Source organism: Papio anubis, chromosome 10 (assembly GCF_008728515.1).
Source record: "Papio anubis isolate 15944 chromosome 10, Panubis1.0, whole genome shotgun sequence".
Taxonomy (NCBI): Eukaryota; Metazoa; Chordata; class Mammalia; order Primates; family Cercopithecidae; genus Papio; species Papio anubis.
The window spans coordinates 123490589-123498099 of record NC_044985.1 but is presented as its reverse complement, the minus strand read 5'-3'; positions in this window follow the sequence as shown (position 1 = coordinate 123498099).

The window sequence follows — 7511 nt, the reverse complement described above, 5'->3', positions numbered from 1 at the left end:
TGGATTTTAAATATGTAATCAATTCAAAATAAGGCAGAAAAAGATGGAATTTTTAGAACAAAAAGAAATCACAAAATAAGATGGAAAAAATAATTTTAAATGTATCAGCAATCACAAAAAATATAAATGGGCAAAATTTAGCAGATAACCAAACTGTCAGATTCAATGTTTTAATTTCAATCCAGCTTTATGCTGTTTAGAGATGTTTAAAACTTACGTGAATAAAAAGTTGTAAAACATGTGTCAGACAAATATTATATGTGTATATTATATATGTATATAAAAACATATATATTAGTATTTTAGCCTTCAAATTTATTTTTCCATATATTTGAAGGGTAAAATATTATGAGAAATAAACGAAGTCACTACCAAAGGATGGCAAAAGCTTAGTTCACCAGGAAGACATAAAAATTCTAAACAAAATAAACCTAATAACATGACTTTAAGATCTGTAAGACTGAGACCAGTAGAATTCAAAGAAAATACATGACAAATCCACCATTACAGTAAATTTTCATATATCTCGCTCAGTAATTGAAAAGGTAAACACAGAATTAATAACAGTATAAAAAATCTGAATAATGCAAGCTAGATCTAATGAAAATATATAGACTCCTACACTCAACAGTTAGAAAATATACATTCTTCCCAAGTACATATGCAATATATATAAGAATGTTTACCAAGGACAAGATCAAATTTTCACAAATTTTAAAAAATCAGTTTAAAGTAGACTACTTTTTCTTACCATAAATCCAAAAAATGTTAGAAATCTATAGTGAATTTAATTTGGAAATTTAAAACCACATTTCTAAATAAATACCCCAGGTGTCATGAATTCGACTTTAATGACATTTTTAGAATTTTTAAATTATCTGAACTGAAAAATGATGAAAACGCTATAGCATATCAAAAATTTGATGGACAGTATCTCAAAACTTATAGATGCAGGTCAAGCTGAGACTTCAGGAAAATGTATAGCTTTCAAGTGCAAGAAGGGCTGACATTGGAGGGCTACATCTCCATACTACAGGCGAAAAAGCAGGAGCCTTCCTTCCAAAGGTCAAGAACAGGACAGGCACACGGCCCCCACCTCCATGCAACCCTGTTCCAGAGGCCCTCGTACCACGCCAGTGACGTTCTCAAACCCTGTGCCACGATCTCTTGCGTGTCCCAACACTTAATGTGGTCATCTCCTTAACTAAAGTGAAAGCAACTCAACGTTACAAACCATAGCTTATTATTCTTCACCTCTTTTTGCCTCCCTTTCCTCATCTATAAAACTGGGGTAAAATACTACCTACCCAGTGAGAGGAAGGAAGGCAGCCACCCACATAACCCGCTCACTGACACCTCACCTGGCACCAGGCAACTCACTGAGCCTCACCTGTTATTCTCCTCTCCTGCTGCCCATCACAGGGATCAGTGCGCACTTCTCAGAATCAGAGCTCTTACAAAGAGACTCCGAGGGTCCCGGTGGCTCGTCCAGTCTGGCCTTGTTTACCTTTAAACATTTACATTAAACATAAACAAGGAGTAAACTGCCACTAAACTGGGGAGTATGGTCAGAAAAGAATAAGTCAAGGTTCCTCCCCAGGGAGACCAACAGTTGAATAAAGAAGAAATATTTTTTTAAAAAAAACTCATTATATTGAAACTGTAGTGAGATATAGCTATACACCTATCAGAATGGCTAAAATAAAAATTAGTGGGCCAGGCACAATGGTTCACATCTGTAATCCCAGCACTTTGGGAGGCTGAGGCAGGTGGATCACTTGAGGTCAGAAGTTCAAGACCAGCTAGCTGACTTGGTGAAACCCTGTCTCTACTAAAAAAACAAAAATTTGTCGGGCATGGTGGCGCATGCCTGTAGTCCCAGCTACTAAGGACGCTGAGGCAGAAGAATCGCTTGAACCTGGGAGGCAGAGGTTACAGTGAGCAGAGATTGCGCCATTGCATTCCAGCCTGGGGGACAGAGTGAGACTCTGTCTCAACAGAAAAAAAACAGAAAAGAAAAGAAAAATGAGTGACAACAGGAAATGCTGGTGAGGCCTCAGAGACAGGGGCACCCACTCAGACGGAGCTGGTGGGAACATTAAGAGGTGTGGCCACTCTGAAATAGAGTGCGTCAGTTTCTCACCAAACTAAGCACGCCCTTACCAATGACCCAGCAGTGGTACTCCCAGGCATTTACCCCAGATAAACGGAGACTCACATTCACACTGAATCTGGCACGCCAGTGTTCACAGCATCTTTATCTGCAATAGCCAAAAACCGGAAACCACCTAAATGTCCTGCAACAGGTCAGTGGTTAAATGGTGGTACATTCATACCATGGGATTCCACTCCACAACTTGAATGGATCTCCCGAGAATTGTGCTGAATGAGAAAAGCCAAGTTCGAAAGGGACACCTGGCATGAGTCCCTTGACATCACATTCTTGAAATGACAAAGTGATGGCGCTGGAGAAGGGGTTAGCAGTCACGGGGCGTGAGGGAAACAAGGAGGTGGTTGTGGCTACAAAGGGCAGCACCAGCATCCGCAATGGACGGACAGTTCTGTGCCTTCACCGTGGTGCCAGTGACCCGCAGATGAACGGACAGTTCTGTGCCTTCGCCGTGGGGCCAGCAACCCGCAGATGGACGGACAGTTCTGTGCCTTCACTATGGCACCAGCGACCCGCAGATGGACGGACAGTTCTGTGCCTTCGCCGTGGTGCTGGACACCCAAACCTACATGGGGGGAAAGTGCCACAGAACTAAACACACACACACACACAGGTGAGTGCATGTGACACTGGTGACATCCGAACTGTGTGTGTGGATGGTACTGAGGTCAAGTTCGTGGCTATGATTTTGTCCTGTGGTTACCTAAGACAGTACCTCTGGGGAAACAAAGTGAGAGGCACCCTGATCACTCTGTAGTGTTCCTTCAGCTGCATGTGAATCCACAGTTATCTCCAATTTAAAAAACAAAAATAAGGATAATGCGAATTCAACGACAGATTTACATAGAGTCCTACTTACCAGGCACCGAGTTATGCAGGCCGTACGTGTTTACTGAAGCTGCTGTAACAGATCACCACAAACTTGGTGGCTTAAAGCAGTGAGGATGTACTATCTCACCATCCCACAGGCTGGAAGCTGCAGACAAGGCCATAATCCCTCCAGGCCTCTAGGGGAGAATCTGAGCCCACATCACTCTGATCTCTGCCTCCCTGGTCACATGGCCCCTCTTCTGTGCCTTCTCTTCTCTGTATTCTCAAATCTCCCTCTGCTTTTCTGCAAGGACACTTTTCATTGGATTTGGGGCTCCCCTGGCTAATCCAGGATGATCTCCTTGTCTCAAGATCCTTAATGTAATTACATCCGCAAAGATCCTTCTCCAAAGAAAACCATCCACATTCACAGGTTCTGAAGATGAGGATGTAGACAGAAATGGGGGTGCAGGGGGACCATTTGATCCATTGTATGGATGAAGCCATCAGCATCCCCAGATTTCAGGACCCTACTCCATCACCAGCTAACATTATGCAAAGAAATCTGGGTGACCTTGGAGAGAATTCCAGCCTCCCCACCACCCAGCCCGTGTGGACCTTGCCAAGTTCTCAGGGAGAGGCTGCAGGGCCTGGGCTCACTTCTGCTGAATGAGAGGTCCTCCCTCTAGACCCTTCAGGAAGACCCCCCAAAGTGTGCCTGGGGGTCTCCCTACCCAGGCTACAGGAGCCGGCACGTGAAAATAACCTGGTCTGAGAACGGGGATTTGTTTGATAACCTGAGGCAGTGGAGGATCATCACGAAGGAACCCTCTGCTCCCCCAAAGATCCCCGTAGCTTCTCTCCAGGGTTTCCAAGACTTGGAAGGCTCTGGAAGGGCTGTTTACACTGGAACTAAAAGTCAACAAGGAAACGGTAACCATTTGGAAGAGTTTGAGTTTTTCATGTCTCCAGGAAGAGTTAATTACAACTTGGTGGCTGATGGCTGCTGACTCTGTAAGTTTCTGAGCAAATCAGAGATTGGGCAGTGGGAGTTGATTGGGGACAGGCGGTCTCTCTGCATCAGACTCCTGTGGAGCTCAGTAGGCCCAGACACTAACAAGGCACTGCCACTGCCGCTGGGTGACCTGGCACCAGTTGCTTACCACGGGCAGCGAGGGCTGCTCTGTGAGCTCCTCCTGCTCTGAGCCAGCAGCCAGGCCTGCAATATGCCTCTGCCGTGCCACCCTGCTCTGCACCTGTGCCACGGATTCCTGATTGCTCTGGAAAATGCCACTCATCTGCCCTAGCGTGGCAGACCACAGGCTCCAGAATCATCCTGCCTAGTTTCAAATTCTGACTCCACCCCTCATCATCTGTACAATCCTGCACAAGTCACCTGACTGTCTGAGTGTTGGTTCCCACATCTGCAGAATTGGCATGATCACAAAACTCGCCACCTTAGGTGCTGTTAGATTAGAGGAGATGGTGCATTATGCAATTAAAATAACATCTGGCACACAGAACACCCTCGGTAGGTATAGTGATAATAACGGTGGTGATGATGATGATGTCATCACTTGGGGCTTTGCCTCAAATAATTCTCCCTTGGTCCTTCCAGTGCCTACTCCTTCTTCATCTGTGACCCACTGTCTGATTTCCCACTCTGAACGAGAGAACACACAAGACTACACCATTCAAAACAAGCAAGGGGGCCAGGCGCACTGGCTCACACACCTGTGATCCCAGCACTTTGGGAGGCTGAGGCAGGCAGATCACCTGAGGTCAGGAGTTTGAGACCAGCCTGGCCAATGCAGTGAAACCTCATCTCTATTAAAAATACAAAAGTTAGCTGAGTGTCATGGCTCATGCTTGTATTTGGGAGGCTGAGGCAGGAGAATTGCTTAAACCTGGAAGGCGGAGGTTGCAGTGAGCCGAGATCGTGCCACCTCGCTCCAGCTTGGGCCACAGAGCAAGACTCCATCTCAAAAACAAAAACAAAAAAAAAAATTAAAATTAAAACTAAAAAAAAAAAAGGAAAAATAAAAACACAAGCAAGAGTCCAGGTAAGCAGAGCCAGGTCAGCCGAGCGTGAAGCAGTGGCAATGCCCCTTCCTTTGCTGCTGCAGCCTGGTGGGGCATCAATGGTCCCATACAGCCTTCTGCAAAGATAAGCTGACCTCGCCCATCTCCACATTTCTTTCTCAATAGAAACCTCCTGGTCATGTCCACTGAGATTTGTCCCTGTACCCTGATGTTAGCAGGCTCAGGGTGTCCCCCAAGTCCAGAGCCTAGGGTCAAGAGGAGAGAGGTCAGAAGCCGAGTCTTGCAGGTGGGGTCCATGGTGCAGGCAGGCAGTCTCCATGGTGCAGGCAGGCAGGCTCCATTGTGGAGGCAGGTGGGCTCTGGCTTCTTTGCAGAGGCAGGGGTTCCATGGAGGAGGCAGACCAGTTTCATTGTGGATCTGACCACCATTCATGTTCACCTGATGCTCAAGATCATGTGGGAGCTTTGAGAAGGCTTAAACACATGTACTTTTGAGGATTCTTTCCAAAAGGGAAGACTAGCGGCAGGAAAAGCCTGGGGCAACCTGGTAGTGAAAGACAGAAATCAAGTTAGTGTCATCACAAAAGGCTACACATTCTGAAAACCTCTCTAACCTCATGCATCCTCCATTCCTGCAACCAACACACAGGGGCACCTACTGGGAGGGACAGGGGCTCAGGTCTAAGGAGAACACACAAGGTGGACCGGGAGGGACAGGGGCTCAGGTCTAAGGAGAATGCAAGGGGTGGGGTCCCGCACACTTGGAGGCAGAGTCTGTTGAGCTGGGCGGCGGGTGGACAGGGGAACCAGGATCCCGTGCAGGGTCCTGGAGTGCCCAGCTTGCTGGGGCAGGGCAGGGACCACAGTGCCCAGGAGGGGCTTCTCCAGATTCCCACCCCCTCTCCCTCTCCCACCACCTGCACCAGAGTCCCAGGGGCTCAGCCCAGACCACAGGCTCCCCAGGCAGAATCTGAACATCTGCCTTTCAAAAGGCAGCCCCAAGCTGTGGCCTTGGTGAGGGGATCAGGAAGGGCCTTGCCCAAGTACCTCTCAGTCTGAGGAGGAAAGATCCTGGAGACGGAAGGGGCCAACGATCCAGGAAAGGCGGTGTGTGGAAAGGCACCCGACACAGCTGGTCAGGGTGGTTTGCTGTTAATAGCTATAAGAGGGCGGGCTTTGTCCAGCCCCCAACTCTCCAGGGCCTAAGGCACAGCTTGGCACTCAGTAGTGCTTGGTAGGTGTTTGTTGAATGAATGAATGACCGTACGAGAGGCTATGGGTGTTCCTGCACCTGTTTAGAGAGTTCTGAAGGGGATGCCTGAGTCGCTCTTGCTGGATAAATAGGCATTTTCCAGGTTGGGGCAGGGAAAAGTGTTGCAGGCAGAAGGACAGCATATGCAAACCACCGGCGTGAGAGAGTACAGAGCGTGGAAGGACGGGGGTGTGGACACCCCTGGGGAGGGAGGCAGAGCGGGTAAGGAGGTAAAGAGGCAAGCACGGGAGGCTCCGAGTTGTGGACAGAAGGTGGGTCTCAGCAGCGTGGGGAGTGGACAGGAGGGGCTTCCCCAGGCCACCAGGGCCATTTAGGAGACCCTCAGGGACAAGATTCCATATGAGGCCAAGAAGTTCTGACCTAGAGATGCAGGGGAAGGGCTTGTTGGGAGGGGAGGCAGGAAGGGGAGCTGCGGCCTGGTGGCCAGTCAGGGTGGGGGCAGAGTGAGAGGGTCACTCCGGGCAAGCTAGGGGAGAAGCCACCCTCCTCCCTGCCTGAGAATCCCCACTTCCCCTTCCTCTGACCTGTTGGCCTTGGGCCTCAGCTCCGGGTCAGGAGCTGTGTGGTCACTTCAGGCAGGGCCAGGGCTTTTGGTGGAATAAGACCCAGGTGAGAGGTCTCGCCAATCTGGAGGTTTCCATTCAGTCAGTCATTCAGTCCATCTGGCCACATATTTATAGAGCACCTGCTATTTCCCGGGTCTCATGCTGGCCTGTGGGGTCAGGAAGAGAAGCCCGCCTGCTTGCTGCCCTTGGTGGAGGGCAGGCCTGATGTCACAGCCCCAACCCCGGGGCTCCTTTCTGACCCACGGTGCTGATGCAGCCCAGGGTGGATCCTAACATGGGACAGAAAAGGCACCTCATGGTGCACAAACCTGCACACGGCTCCAGGTGAGACCAGAGGTGGGCGAAGGGCTGTCATCGGGCACCACAGCATGGGTCCACAGGGGAAGGACGGTTTAGGGGTGAGCACGGCTGGCAAATAAGAGGAAGGGGGAGAGGCTCTGAGACTTAATTTGTCTATTTGGGATTCATAATGATTCTCACGTGATGTGTAAGGCAGCTGTGCTCCGGTGACTACTGCCATGTAACAGCCAGCCTGGAAGCCAAAGGCTTGACAGCCACAGCATCTCTTTTGTTTATCATGTAGGTGGAGCTCGGCAGGTGCAGACACGCCTGTTCCACACAGCATCAGATGAGTGGCTTGACTGGAGAC